The sequence below is a fragment of the Etheostoma spectabile genome, unplaced genomic scaffold (genome assembly GCF_008692095.1).
Source record: "Etheostoma spectabile isolate EspeVRDwgs_2016 unplaced genomic scaffold, UIUC_Espe_1.0 scaffold00569390, whole genome shotgun sequence".
NCBI classification, from domain to species: domain Eukaryota; kingdom Metazoa; phylum Chordata; class Actinopteri; order Perciformes; family Percidae; genus Etheostoma; species Etheostoma spectabile.
The window spans coordinates 114,879-128,879 of record NW_022605103.1 but is presented as its reverse complement, the minus strand read 5'-3'; the positions used below and the strand labels follow the sequence as shown (position 1 = coordinate 128,879).

Sequence of the window (14,001 nt, the reverse complement as noted above, 5' to 3'; positions counted from 1 at the left end):
AATGATAATGGTATGATGAATGATGAATTCAATTTTAAATGAAATTGAATTAAAAAAACTGAAAAATAATACCTCACATAAGACTCTACCTTAAACCGTTCAAATGTTATGAAAGGGGCGTGACCTGAGTAAGTGGGCGTGGTTGATGTATAGGGGCGGCTCAGTATCACATGTAGACCACACATTTTAAGTTTCATGTAAATAATGATGATGTTTGTCTAGGGGTGATCCGAGTATCTGGCTGAAACGAGTATCCGGTACGGATAAAGCACTTTTGCCGAGTACAAGTATTATACGAGTAATATGAGTCAATATCCGTGCTCGGATTGAATAAAACTCCTTAACTGGCCGCACAGCGTTCTGTGATAATCACAGCGCCCCCCCGCCTGCAAACCCGCTCGGATCAATCACACACACACAGAACAAGGAGAAATGCGCTCCCTCGGCCTCTCTCTCTCGCTCGCTCGCTCCCGCTCCGTCAGGCAGGCTGTCAATGGGTCTGCGGATCTGTTCCGTTAATGTTTAGGGTTTCTTCAGCTTCAGGTTTGTTTTTAACTTCGGTTTGTAGTCCTTGCATTGTAACCAGTAGATTTCTGGTGAACATGGGGTTCAGACGTGCTGCTTGGTTTAAATGCAACTCCCGTTGCGTCTCTGCCATCGGAGATTTTTTTTTTTTTTTACTGTCAGCTGCCCCCCCCCCCCCCCCCCCGCCCCCTCTCTCTCTGTGTCTCTCTCTTACACACACACACACACACACACACACACACACACACACATATACCTGGTGTGGAAATAAAAAAAATCAAAAAGAACCAAAAAAAAAAATCACACTGATCATAAAAAAAGTTTAAAAAAGAAAGTTATATTGAGTATGAAAACTCTTGTTCATTACATTTTACTTCATAATTGCAACCGCATGTGTTGTCTTCATTGTTGCAAAACGTTCTGTATATAGTTTGTTTGTTACCATGACAACACCATTGATCTGAAGCTTGATGCTGTCATGTAAATTGTTTTCAAATCAGCAATAAATATAACAATTTTTGATCAACTCATATCAATTGCATGCTTAAATAACAAACCGGTTAAAGCCCCGCACATTTCAAGAGAACCCGACCCACTTCTGGGTTAAATATGACCACTTCCGGTTTAGGCCCCGCCCAATCCGAGTACGGATCCGGATACAGATAATTCATGTGGTAAACAGATACAGATACAGATAATGCTGTACTCGCTCATCCCTATGTTTGTCATATAAGGCTGATTTCCTGTTGCCAGCCATGACTAAAAGTCCAATTTGGCCTAAAAATGTCCAAACTCCGTAGTTTTGGGCAGAGTCCCTCACCATCTTCCAGTCCCACCTTGAGACCCATCTCTTCACCTCTGCCTATCCATAGCACCACGCACTGTCCATTCTCATTCGTGCCAGAATCTTGTTTTGTTTTGTTTTGTTTTTTTTGTTAGAAAAATTGTTACCAATAGACAACAAAGACTCACTGGATTTGTTTTAAAAACGTTTACTTGCAAGATGCTGCAAATGGGTACAGAAGATTGACTGAAGAGCGAACTCCGCAGTTCCTTTATACATTGAAATCCCCCCTCCTTTCTTCATGGTTACCTTGTCCCAAGCAGCTACACTATCTAAAAGCTCATTAAAAACTCTACCTAGTGTGAGAAACTGGGAAGTGAAACTTCAAGTACCTGGAGGGACGAAGATTAGCCTTGAGTGTCTGAAGATAGTTGGGGAGGTATGTGGCTCTGGGTGCTTGTAGATGGTTATTATAAGCAAATAAAAGTTCAGAGATGTTCAGCTTTAAATAGTTACATTTTCAGTTTTACAGTTTTATTTAGTTGTCCATTGTTTTTACTATCTTTGTGCCCTATAAATCGGCTTTGAGTTTGTGAAAACTTAATTTATTATTATTATTATTAAATCTCTAGGAGGAGTTCAATAAAGTATAACACCTTGACTTTTAGGCCTACTTTCTGTTGTCACTAGGGGGCGGTATGACTTTGAGTAAATATCGGCCTTTATATGTCGTCAGATTAGACACTTACAAATCCTAAAAAGTTTTGAGCCAACTGGGCGATGTACACTCAAGTTACACCCACTTCCTGTTTCGAAGGCAAAAAATGTCTGCCCCGCCATGGCCATGCCGTGTGTGTGTGTGTGTGGGGGGGGGGGCAATAAGACATAATAAGACAAATTTAATCCAAATTAGGTTGATTCGGTGGCATTTTTCCAAATCAATGTCCGTCAATTTCTCTCATCCTCAGCGTCATACGTGCGTCCAGTTCATGAAGTGATTTCAACAGTACGACTGAGCCCCGATGGTATCAATCCTCCTCTGCGCTTCCACAGATCGGTCTGAGATGTTACAAGTAAGTTCACAGGTCTGATCAGCCCTCTGATGAAAAACCTTCAACTTCTCGTTCACTTAATTTAAGCACTCTTTAAGTTCCCCAGACAGCTTTTGGGTAAATTTGCTGGCAGCTGTCTTACCAATTTTCCGATTTCTGAGTCCAAGTCCGATAACCAGGAACCCCCCAACAGAATTCCAATTGTCCTTACGTCCTCAATATCTTCCATAGATAACACATTCAAGCAGCTGGCTTGCCAATTCTCCCACAAATCGCGAGTGTAGCCTGCAGCAAATGTACCACTGGGGCAGGTCGGCTACCCGGTGAAGCATGCCTGAGTGAGAAAATCTTGTCAATAGCGCTGAGTAACCAGTTGACCAAATCCATTTCAAATGTTTCCAGGAAAACAGCAGGAAGAGAAAGGAAAAAGTTTCCACACGACAAAGTAGACAGAAAATAGGAGCAAGCCAAGATAAGAGGGGAGAGTAAGAAAAGCGCTACTGCTCTCCACAGAAGCAGGAAGTAGAAAAAGTTGTTGTCAATTAAGTTCTTTTTGTACGTTTTGATATGCTTCATATGTGTACCAAATTTTGTGAGTCTACGTTAAATGTACTGCAGTCTCTCAATTTTTTGTAATTTTGTAGGGAGCGCTAGCGAGCCATTTTTGTGCGCCTATTCCCAAAACCCTTAAAATATGTACATTTTTACCAGAATTGATGTGGCCGCCAATTTTGGTGAGTTTTTGAGTATGTTAAGACCCTCAAAAAGGCGATTAATTTGCCAAAAGAAAGGAAAGGAAAGGAAGATGTATACTTTCTGACCGGGATGTATGCTGGAATCAGGAGTAGTTGGATGTGATCTGACAGGTCAGGGAGAGGCGCAGTTCTGTATGCTTTCTTGATGTTAGAGTATAAATGGTCTAGTGTGTTCTTCCCTCTCGTAGCACAATCTACATCCTGGAAAAGTACAGACTTTAAGGACACCTTGTTTAAGTCCCCTGCTACAATATGTTTGTACCATATGTTTGTCGACTATGGTTAGAAGGTGAGTATCGGGGGCTATGTAGACGACAGTAACAGTAACTACAGTGTGCTCTGTTGGTAAATAAAATGGCCTGTATATTACCAACAGGGCTTCCAGGTCAGGTGAGCCATTCTGTGAAAGGACCCTGTTGTTGGTACTCTATTCATTATGCAAAAAATGCACAGTCCTCCTCCTCTAGTGTTGCCGGATTTCTTGTCCTGATTCTCCCGTTAGCTAGCTTAGCCTGCTAGCTGCTGAGCAGCAGTGATAATCATCACGCAGCAGTTCTGTGTGTAGTTGTTCGTTGCTATGCTGAGTTCCAGCTCATCCATTTAGAGTGGGATGGATCTCGCGTTGTTGAGTTGGAGGCTTGGCAGAAGATTTCTATGGTAGTTTCTATAGCCGGGCTAGCAGGCCCGACCGGCTTTCTCGCTTCTTCTCCTGCCTTTGTTGTCTGCTAGTGCCAACATCAATCCACAGAGGGCCCGGTCTGGCTATGTCCTCCGGGATGTTATGAGCTGCCTCGAAGGCTCTAGTAACAATTCAATTCAATTCAATTCAATTTTATCAGTGGTAGAGCGGTTGCCTGCCAATCGGAAGGTTGGTGGTTCGATCCCCGCCCCTGCAGTCATTGTTGGAGTGTCCTTGGGCAAGACACTGAACCCCAAGTTGCCCCCGGTGCTGCGTATCGGAGTGTGAATGTGTATGAATGTTTATCTGATGAGCAGGTGGCACCTTGTATGGCGGCGCCGGCCACAGTGTATGAATGTGTGTGAATGGTGAATGTATCCTGTACATGTAAAAGCGCTTTGAGCGGTTGTCAAGACTGGAAAAGCGCTATATAAATACAGCACATTTACATTTAATAAAGACAAATTGGTTATATCCAGTAGCGAAGTGTTGACTAATGGTAAAACTTCTTTAAGTAGCCTAGTCAGGATGGGATCCAAGAGGCAGGTTGATGGTTTAGATCAGGGGTGTCAAAGTCAAATGGACGGAGGGCCAAATAAAAAATTTAGCTACAAGCCGAGGGCCGGACTGTTTGAATGTTCATTGAAAAATTTTTAAATGACGCATATAGTCTAGTGAACCTAATTGAACCTACTGAAAACCTAACAAATATATTCCAATATGATCAGATAAATAAAGCAATATTTTCTTATGGCTCTGTCAGTAATCTTTAATTTTCAACAGACACAAAAGACAAATTTCCTTTATATAAAAATCCCCATAACATGAACATTAAATGAAAGAAACCGGTATTCAAGGCACCATCAGTAGCCTATATTTTCTATTTTAGCAAAAGTGGGCTAAATTTACTTCAAAGAAAAAAACAATAATAGCAATTTTCTATCATCCACTCAACTGAAATATTTTTAAAATATAATTGGATTGAAATACAATAAAATAAAGTGCAAAAATCTATTAATCAAAAACAACACTTTGTTTAAGGAGAAGTAACATGCAGTGAAAACAAATATTAAACTTTAACTTTTAAACTTGAACTGAGTAAAAACTCTAAATATGTGATTGCACAGTAATGTTCACTTGTTTGAGGTTGAGGGTGATACTTGGTGGTGTCCCATCTTTTCCACAAGTTCATCAATGTTCGGGGTAAGGCTCTGAGCTGAGGAAATCCTCAGAATTGAGTGGAGGTGTTCAGCAGTAAGTCGACTTCTGTGTGATGTTTTGTTCAGGTTCATCAAAGAAAACAGTTGCTCACACAGGTATGTGCTGCCAAACATAGACAACGTTTGAGCAGCCTGGATGCGCAGCTGGGGCATTGTGTCGGGGAGGAAACGGGCGAACTCCGCAGCACCCACTGCCGCATATTTTGCCCTCAGTGCATCATTGCATTGGAGGTCAATCAACTCCATTTGGAGGTTTGGTGGTGAGCTTTCCACGTCAACAGCAAATGGGTTACCGAGCAGTTCCAACCTGCTTTTTTGTGCTTCAAAGTCAGCAAATCGGCGTCGAAAGTCAGCGGCAAGCATACCTATTTTATCAGCCAACTGTGCGCTCGGGAACGCACTGGTAGAGAGCTTCTCTTTCATGGTCTGGCAGCTGGGAAAGTGGCTCAAATTTTCTTTCCGCATCTGCGTCTCCCACAGAGTCAGTTTGGTTTTAAATGCCTTCACTGTACTGTACATATCAGAGATGACATGATCCCGACCCTGCAGCTGCAAGTTCATTGCATTCAGATGACTCGTAATGTCACACAGAAAAGCCATTTCACACAGAAACATTTCGTCTCGGAGTTGTGTTGTGTCTTTCCCTTTGCTGTCCAAGAACAGACAAATCTCCTCACGAAGCTCGAAACATCTTTGAAGCACCCTTCCCTGGCTTAGCCATCGCACCTCTGTGTGATAAGGCAAATCACCATGCTCCGTTTCTAACTCCGTCAGAAATGCCTTGAACTGGCGGTGATTCAAACCTTTGGCTCTGATAAAGTTAACTGTGCGCGTGATGATGCTCATTACATGCTCCATTTTCAAGGCTTTACCGCACAACGCTTCCTGGTGTATGATACAATGATAAGCTGTCAGCTCACCTGTCGCGTTTTCCTCTTGCATCTTTTCCCGTATCTTCGCCACCAGTCCGCTCCTGTGTCCACACATCGCAGGTGCTCCGTCGGTTGTCAAACCCACGAGTTTTTCCCAAGGCAGCTCCATCTCATTTACACATCTTGACACCTCTTCATACAAATCATGCCCCGTAGTTGTGCCATGCATAGGACGTAAAGCCAAAAACTCCTCTGTCACGCTTAGGCTGGAGTCCACTCCGCGGATGAAAATTGACAACTGGGCAATGTCAGAAATGTCGGTGCTCTCATCCACAGCCAAGGAATATGCAATGAAATCTTTTCCCTTTTTCACAAGCTGCTCTTTTAGATTGATAGACAACTGGTCTACTCTCTCGGCAATGGTGTTTCTGCTCAGACTCACATTTAAAAAGAGTTGCCTTTTTTCTGGGCAAACTTCGTCACAAACTTTAATCATGCAGTTTTTGATGAAATCCCCCTCCGTAAATGGCCGGGCTGATTTAGCGATCTCTTCTGCCAAAATAAAACTGGCCTTGACAGCAGCCTGGCCTTGTGATTTGGCTTTTTTGAACAGAGCCTGTCGAGATTTGAGGCCTCGTTTTAATTCCTCTGCCTTTTGTAGCCTTTGTTCCATGTCCATATTCTTGTTTTTGTCCGCGTGTTTCGTTTCATAATGTCGTCTCAGATTATACTCTTTCAGTACCGCCACACTTTCTCCACACAGAAGACACACAGGTTTTCCAGCTACCTCCGTGAACATATACTCCGACTCCCACCTTGTTTGAAACACCCGGTTCTCAGTGTCCACCTTCCGTTTTGCCATTTTTGATGGGTATCTGAAAGTTAATTTTACTGTGATGCTGACGACTGCTGTGCCAATAAATATTGAAATGAAGCAGCCTACTGCTCGGTGCGTCACCGTTGCATTGTGGGAAATGTAGTATTGGTGTGTGTAAAAGATCTGCGGGCTGCCGGCTTGCTGCGGTCTGCGGGCCGGTTCTAATAATAAATCAAGATCATCCCAGGGGCCGTAAAAAACCTTCTCGCGGGCCGGATGTGGCCCGCGGGCCTTGACTCTGACATATGTGGTTTAGATGAAGAAATAGTTGAATTAAATTGATAAAGATCAAGTGAAGCAAAGCAGTCTAAACATGTATCTGGTTTTACAGCTGTTTCTAAGGTTCCTGAGTTTAGAGATAAGTCAGTGCCAGTTAAAGGCATGTCTTGGTGAATTTTTTCCTTAAATTTAGCTACAGCACTATCAGATAGACATCTTGTATAGAAGGTTTTGCCTAATGGCGTGTAGTTCAGCAGTATAAACTCAAAAGTTATCAAACAGTGGTCAGATAAAAAGGGATTCTGTGGGAACACTATTAAATGTTCAATTTCAACACCATATACCAGAACAAGATCGAGGGTGTGGTTAAAATGGTGAGTTGGTTTATGACCACTTTGAGAGAAGCAAATAGAATCTAATAGAGAGATAAACGCAGTGCTAAGGCTATCATTCTCATCGTCCACGTGAATATTAAAATCCCCTACAATAATAACTTTGTCCGTTTTTAGCACTAAGTTTGACAGAAACTGCAAATTCGGATAAAAATTCAGAGTATGGACCAGGTGCTCGGTACACTATAACAAATAGAATTGGTAGCATTGATTTCCAACTTGGGTGTGAAAGACTAAGAACAAGACTTTTAAATGAGTCATAATTTAGTTTAGGTTTAGAGCTGATTAGTAGACTAGAATCAAAGATGGCTGCAACTCCACCTCCTCGGCCTGTGCCTCGAGGAATGTGAGTATTAATATGACTGGGGGGGGGGGGATTCATTTAGACTAACATATTCTCCATCACCCAGCCAGGTTTCAGTAAGACAGAATAGATCAATATTCGAATCTGATATTAATTCATTTACGAGTACCCCTTTAGAAGAGAGAGATCTGATGTTTAAGAGTCCACATTTAATTCTCATATTCTTTTGCACTATTGCACTTGTGGTTTTAATTGTTATGAGGTTTTCATGCACAGCTCCTCCTCTGTTTACCTTTACATTTAAATAATTTTAATTTTAATGGTTGGGGGGCAGACACCGTCACTATGGGATTTTTACTAGGTAACACCTGGAATAAAGGAGCAGAGAAGTGTGTTAGACTGCGATTCTGCCTCCTGGTCCCAAATATGGATTGTTAAGGATTAGGTCCACTAATAAACCTGTCAAGATTTCCAGAAATGAGAGCTGCTCCATCCCAAGTGGGATGAATGCCGTCTCTCCGAATCAGACCAGGTCTTCCCCAGAAAGACTGACAGTGATCCACAAAGCCCACATCATTATCTGGACACCACCTCGATAGCCAGCGGCGAAATGACGACATGCGGCTATACATGTCATCACTGGTGAGATTTGGCAGGGGTCCAGAGAAAACTACGGTGTCCGACATTGACCTCGCGTATGTACACACCGATTCAACATTAATCTTCGTAACCTCCGATTGCCGTAACCGGGAGTCATTAACGCCAACGTGAATAACAATCTTGCTGTATTTACGTTTATCCTTAGCCAGCAGTTTCAGATAAGACTCAACGTCGCCCGCTCTAGCCCCCGGGATGCACTTAACTATGGCTGCCGGCTTTACTAACTTCACGTTTCTCAGAATGGAGCTGCCGATAATCAGAGTTGGTTTCTCAGCGGGTGTGTTGCTGAGTGGGGAAAATCTGTTAGAAACGCTAACAGGCTGGTGGCGGTCCGACGCCTTGGAAAGCTTACGACTGTCTCTTCCTCGTCCTCTTACCGTCACCCAGGCACTATGTCCTGGCTGCTCAGGAGTTCGCGAGGGACGGCTACCAGAAGCTAACTCAGGCTCAGGCCGGCCCGCGCCGACAACCGAGGGGGGGTTAGCTACAGTAACTAACGACTGATCTGTCATGGTGCCGATCCGAACTTCTAACTCACTAAGCCTCGCTTCCACGTCCAAAAATAAACTACACTTGTTGCACACGCCATTGCCGTTAAAGGATGCAGAGGAGTAACTAAACATCTCACACATCGAGCAGGAGAAAGTCGGAGAGGGGGCCGACATAACTAACTGCTAGGCTAAAGTCGCTAGCAGCTAAGCTAAAGTACGGTAGCGTTAGCTACCAAGCGTTAAAACAGCTGTTATTTAACAAAAGTCACTAAAAAAATGAGAAGATATGTGAGTACTTAGGCAGAACTGCTATAAGAATAAGTGTTTAGCGGACAGTTAGCCGCTGTAATAGCAAATCTAACAAACTGAACTGGTATTTAGTGAGCAGCAGAGCTACCAACACGCAACCAACACACAGGCACAGGAAACGGAAATGAGTCAGGTACGCTTACCGTAATGATGTGCTCGTCAGTTTGTAACGGCTGTGTTGTATCGTAATATTTATTTTACTTCCTTTACTCGGAATGCTGCCTAAGAAAAATCCCCCCAAAAAAGCAGACTCTGCAATTGACACTTTAGCGTAAGAGGAACACATCTTGATTGCTACAAGTGCTATACAAGCTAATACTCGTGGGGTAGATGGACCTGAGGCAATGAAATTTGGTTGTGGCGTTGGCTTGTAGGATATTCTCAAGGCCATCAAAGACATGAATGCAGAATTTTCTAATAAATTCGAAACTGTACTGCTTGCTGTAAATAGTGTAAAGGAGGGAATCAAAGAATGCGCAGGGCGAATTTTGCAGGCGGAGACACGTATTTCTGGAGCAGAAGACGACATCAAAGCACTACAGGCAACTACCGCTGCCCACAAAATAGAGGTTCAAAGTAGTTGACATAGAAGGCTGCTGCAGATAAAGCGAGTTAGCAGGTGCACAGAGAAGTTAGAGAGACAGGCAGCTCCTCACAGTTGTGTGGATCTGTAGCACCTTACACGGAGGGTCAGTGAGTGGGGAGGGGGGATAACGAAGGGATTTGTCCATCAGTGACATCAGGGTGGCGTTAAAAGGATAAACACATGTTCAGGACTGTGTTTTGTTCATTGATGTGTTTTGATTTTTATTTCAGGTCATTTATGTCCTTTTTTTTGTGTGTAAACAGTTTCATTTTGAATTGGTCGGATGCAACGTTCTGTTATGGGGCAATGTGGTTTAAATTTCCACAGCATACTTGATATCTCAGAATATTAGGGTTAAATTAACATCCTGGAATTGTAGGGGTTTAAATAAAATAGTCAAAATAAAACAGGTCCTAAATAGAATAAAACAATTTCACGGTGTGACAGTTACTGAGGCGTCGTATTGCTCTCGTTTGGTTGAGGGCTAACTCCTTTTTATATCTTCCCCTCAGTAACCCCCTTCCCTACTATGCCCGCTTCTGCCGTATAATAACACCAGTTACTATCAACAGGGCGTATGGTTAGGTCTATACTAAAAGGAGTTACTTTGATACTCGATCCACACACAGTGCTTTGCCAATTTACATTTTAGAATTAATTAGTTTTATTTCTTTTTACTAGAGACAAACACACCCTTGCTAAATTAAAGGGCCCCAGATCAGGAAAACTGGAGGCGAGGCAAGGCCTTTTCTGATTTTACCCCAGACGTCCCCAACTGACGGGCTTTTGTCCCCTTGTATATTTTAAGCACTGCCCGAAGGGATCTTTACAACAAATGATTTTTCTTTAGTACTTACAGTCAGGAACCGTTCCTCCTTCTCAAGGACGCCCGCTAGCCTTTGTTGGTCGCCGGTCCGAGAGAGTCTAAGCGCTTGTTGGCTCTGACCGGCAGAGCGGAAATGCACTCCCACTAGGAGATAACAGGAGGTTTGACTGTCAACGTTGATCCCCGCCTTATAATTATACGGCATCCACTGCAAACTGGATTACTCCAACCGAGTGGCAGCACGCCTGTTTGTCGCTCTGAGAGATTGTTTGAGTGAGTGAGTGAGTTTATAGGCATTGTCATCACTCTTATGAATTAAACACTCAGTTTAAATTCATATTGAATCCTGTAATGATGGTCCTGGGTTTATGGGATTGATTAACTGATCAAGATAGTGGATGCTTTTTGGCTACCAGCTACAGCTACGGGCTACCAGCTACAGCTACAGCTACAGCTACGAACAGCGCAACGCAAGCGGCCAGTGTTTTCATTATTATGAATGCCGTAGCTGTGTGCATGCTTGGATTTACTTTACTACTCACTTCATCTGCGTTGTGTGATCCCTTTTCTGGATTGGAGCAGAGCAAAACAACTTCCATCTATCTGTGCTGCTGTGAAGACGGCTAGCTTTGCGGTGGAAGAGTGGAAATCTGACTCCAGTCGTCTTGGTTGGTCGAGGGATAGTACCATCCTGGATTAAGCATTGTTGTTTGACCTTCTCCGGGTTGGATGCAACTTTGGAACGCATTGTTTATCCGCGGTAATTATTTCATTCAGCTTCGCTTCCTGCATCACGGCACCGCGTCACTGGAGGTCGCTGCGGAGGGGGCGGAGCCGGTGGTGGAGTCACTCTACTCGAAAAAGAGGATCCCAAGTTTTTAATGGATGTTGATTAAAATCTTTGAAACAAAATGGAATTAAAGCCGCGGATGATTCTTACTGGGCTGTACTTGATAGCGCTGTGTGCCTCTATTGGAATCTTCCCTCGTTGCCATGGAAACACGTTGCTCTCATTTCCGGATTGTTTACTCCGGGGGAGGAGCGAAACAAGCCATCAGCTGGCTGCGGTCATTCAACCCCAGCCTTTGCGCTTCACCTCTGGCACATTGGAAGTGCAACGTCTAAGCTGTCTTATGGCTCTGCAAAACTATCTGGGGTCTAAAGGAGCAGCCCTTTTTAATTTGGCAGTCATCCACAACCACCGTCATTATAAACTGCCTAAACAGAGACTTTTGTTTATATTGCTGCTATTGATTTCTGGTAATGTCCACCCAAATCCAGGCCCAGAGCAAAATATATCATATGACACCCCTGAAAGCTTTAAATGCAGAAAGGGCTTGGGATTTTGTCATTTGAATGTTCGTAGTCTGGTTGGCAAAATAGATATGGTTCGTATCTGGGCACTTTCAACTAATGCAGATGTTTTTGTTTTAAGTGAAACTTGGCTCAACAAATCTATTTCTGATAAGGATGTGTCTGTAGGTGGGTACAACGTATTCAGAACAGACAGACCTAAAAAGGGTGGAGGTGTTGCAATATATGTGAAAAAGTCATTTCTTGTGAATGTTATTGTCTCAAAGTCAATAAGCAGACAATTTGAATTGTTGGCCCTTGATTTAGAAGTCTCTAAGAGTCTTCACATCACAGTTGTTGGTTGTTATAGACCCCCCTCAGCTGATAGTAGCACTCTTTCTTCTCTGAGGGAGTTTTTAACAAGTCTTAATTATAATGAAATTGTCTTTTTAGGAGATTTTAATTGGAACTGGCTTTTGCCAATGTCTGATCATTTTAAATTATTCTGTGATTCTTTTAATCTCTTTCAGATTGTAAATAGCCCCACCAGACCAAACCTAAAACATCCAGAAAAATCATCCTTAATTGATCTTATTCTTACAAATGTCCCTCACAAATACTCTTGTGCCTCTGTTTTTGCAAATGATATAAGCGATCATTGTCTTATAGCATCTGTAAGGAACACGAAAATTCCTAAAACAAGGCCGCGCATAATCTTTAAGAGGGCAATGAAGCAGTTCTCAGTGCAAGGCTTTTTACGTGATCTGTATGATTTTGATTGGGGAAGAATTTGTCTTGTTGATGATGTTGAAAATGCTTGGACATTTTTTTATAATGGTTTCACAGGCCTGGTAAATAAGCATGCCCCCCTCAAAAGACAAAGAGTGAAAGGGCGAAATAATGTTTGGTTTAACAATGAACTGTCTGACCTTCTTCTGGAGCGAAATCAGGCCTGGGCTCAAGCTAGGAAGTCAAAGCTTGAGTCTGATTGGTTGATATTTCGGCGGTTACGCAATCTATGTACTGTCAAAATTCGTAATGCCAAATCTGCTTATTTTCTTTCTGAAACATCCAAAAATTTAAATAACCCTCTCAAGTTCTGGAAAACAATCAAATTATTAACTGAAACAAAAACAGAGACAGAAGTACCATCTTGTATTGTTGTTGATGACAAAAAAATCATTGACAAAGACAAAATTCTCAATAGTTTCAATAATCATTTCATTACTGCTAGCTCCCTTTATGAAACACTAAATAATTCAATCTCCAGCTCTCCCACGGTATGTCCTGTTGATCAGTTACTCACAGCTCAACCATTTCATTTCAAGACAGTAACCGTACCAGAAGTAAGGAAGGCCTTGAAGGATTTAGATCCAAAGAAATCATCGGGTCCAGACAAATTGGAACCATATTTTTTAAAAATAGCTGCAGATCTGATAGCCAATCCAGTTACATATCTAATTAACCTTTCTTTAGCCACAAATCAGGTACCAGCCATCTGGAAATCTGCCAATGTTCTCCCCCTTCACAAAGGTGGTGATCCTGCAAACATAAATAACTATAGGCCTATTTCTAAATTGTCAGTATTAGCTAAATTAATGGAATCACTCATTAGCATGCAATTAAAAGACTATCTAATTAATAACAATATTCTGACTGAATTTCAATCCGGTTTCAGGAAACAACATAGTACAATAACAGCTGTTTCGAAAGTTGTTAATGACCTAATCAAGACTTTGGACAATAAACAGCACTGTGCAGCACTATTTATTGATTTGTCAAAAGCTTTTGACACAGTGGACCATAAAATTCTCCTTCAGAGACTCACCTCTATTGGACTATCAGAACAAGCAGTGGGATGGTTTAACAGTTACCTATCAGGGAGAACACAATGTGTGCAAGTAGATGGTGTTACTTCTGCCTCCTTAAATATTTCAAAAGGGGTGCCTCAGGGCTCAATCCTTGGGCCTCTTCTTTTTATCATTTATACAAACAACCTCTGCAATAATATAAAAAATGCAAACTATCATTACTACGCTGATGACACTGTTCTCTATTGTTCTGGGTCCACATTAGGTCAAGCAATCACAAACTTACAGTCCGCTTTTAATATCTTGCAACATAATCTGGCTTCTTTAAAATTGGTTCTAAACTCTA

General features: G+C 42.3%; 1 protein-coding gene across 1 annotated transcript in view; it reads left to right on the top strand.

The window, feature by feature from the left end:
- The window catches only part of LOC116684901 (potassium channel subfamily K member 10), a 146,638-nt gene that overhangs the window by 56,372 nt on the left and 76,265 nt on the right, over positions 1 to 14,001 (top strand). The gene's annotated exons all lie outside the window — the stretch shown is intronic.